This window comes from Dipodomys merriami, unplaced genomic scaffold, assembly GCF_024711535.1.
Source record: "Dipodomys merriami isolate MVZ:Mamm:240054 unplaced genomic scaffold, mDipMer1.0.p SCAF_404, whole genome shotgun sequence".
NCBI classification, from domain to species: domain Eukaryota; kingdom Metazoa; phylum Chordata; class Mammalia; order Rodentia; family Heteromyidae; genus Dipodomys; species Dipodomys merriami.
The window spans coordinates 833,241-835,092 of record NW_027205649.1 but is presented as its reverse complement, the minus strand read 5'-3'; positions in this window follow the sequence as shown (position 1 = coordinate 835,092).

Here is a 1,852-nt window from a genome sequence, read left to right as displayed (position 1 = left end):
ACAAGTTTAAAAAAGCAAGCTTATTGAACCTTCTGGCTTTTTCTAATAAACAATGTTATTTTTCAGCATTAATTTATAACTGTGAGTAATTTTTAGGTGTAACTTGGAATTTTTTTAATAGAATCAAATATAACTGTTACTATTACTCAGTATCTCAAAAATCCACTGTAATTGACTTTTCCCAAAGACAATTGTTACATACTATATTACTCATCATTATTATTACACTCTATATTACATATAGCGTGAAGTGAAAATAGTTTGGACCATTTCATATAAATTAGTAGATGCTACTTTAGCATTATAAATTCAGAATTGTGATTTTAAATGAAGGAAAGAAGATTTCTGAGTTAAAATGAAATATAAATATGTAATGTGTCCCAACTGAATCAAAAATTCTGATTTTATACAGAGAAAAATATTTCTTTCCACTAAAGTCTTTGAAGTAATACCGTTGGTAATAGTGAGACAAGAGGAGGAAGAATTAAAATAATGTCAAACAATGTCTGTTATTCTGCTATCCCCTCCACTATGAAGACCTGCCCATTCTCTCTTAGAATCTAGTTGGAAAAGTTCTCAATCACTGACTATTTTTGTAATTTCGGTTATATGAAACAAAATATTGACACAAAACTATTTAAATAAAACACACACATATGTTGAAGTCACCACAACTGGAAAACCAACCAACAAAGTAGAACTTCCCCAGGAACAAAAACATGTTTTGCCCAGTTTTTTTAAGCACAAAAACCTCAAATACATGTTAACTTGGAGTAGAGCCATAAGGAAAACTGTGTCTCAGAAATATGGTTGTGTTAATTTGTAAATAAATTCATCTAGATTGGGCTGGGAAGGTGGCTCAGTGGTAGAGCGCTTGCCTTGCATGCATGAGGCCCTGGGCTCCATTCCTCAGCACCACATAAGCAAAAAGAAAAAAGCCGGAAGTGGTGTTGTGGCTCAAGCGCTAGCCTTGAGCTGAAGAGCTGAGGGACAGCGCCCAGGCCCAGATTTTAGGTCCTACCACCAGACCCCCCCAAAAAAATTCATCTATATGAACGTAATGTAGTAAACCCCTTGAATGGATCAAATTGTTTAAAATGAATGTGACTGTATGCAGAGTGAGATCTGCACATATTTAAAAGAATAAAATAACAAAATCAAGGCATACTTAAAAAATTCAGAAAAGCAATGAATAAGTGCACTATTATCCATATTGAGAACTAATTCCTACTGATTTAACAAGAAAAATATGCAACTAATACAATCTGAGCAGTGTACAAGAGTGTATATACTTTAAACTATTCCAAATTACACTTTGTAGAAGATTAAATGTGGGTAATCTAAAGGAGAACATCAACACATGATATAAATAAAATTAAAAATCTCATGAAAAGAGAGAAGTAGTTTCTGGAAAATAATAGCCTAACAAATGGTGGTGAAAATCTTTCTAGTACTGAGAAAATTGCATACCTATTTATTTAGATCCAAAAAAAGACCCCAGTTACTAAAGCTGATTTGAAACTTTGGCAAAGTAGAAGGATACATCTGTAACATTATTATGGATGTTGACTCTGGCATGGAATTCATTTCCTCTTTGATCTGACAAATGAATATATGAAAGAACATAACTTCTCCAACTAAATATCAAGACTTAACTAAACATATCACAAGAAAAGTCATAATGTAATTCGTATTGCAACTGGGATAAGAGAAAAATCAGTCATAGTGATTCTGTATTTATTGTAAGTGTAGATGTTTTTCATAAATTATTTCTTTTAGTTTGCATTTTCAAAATATTGTGTTACATGATGTATATCTTGGTAACTAATTTTGAATGTCTCCTTAAATTTTG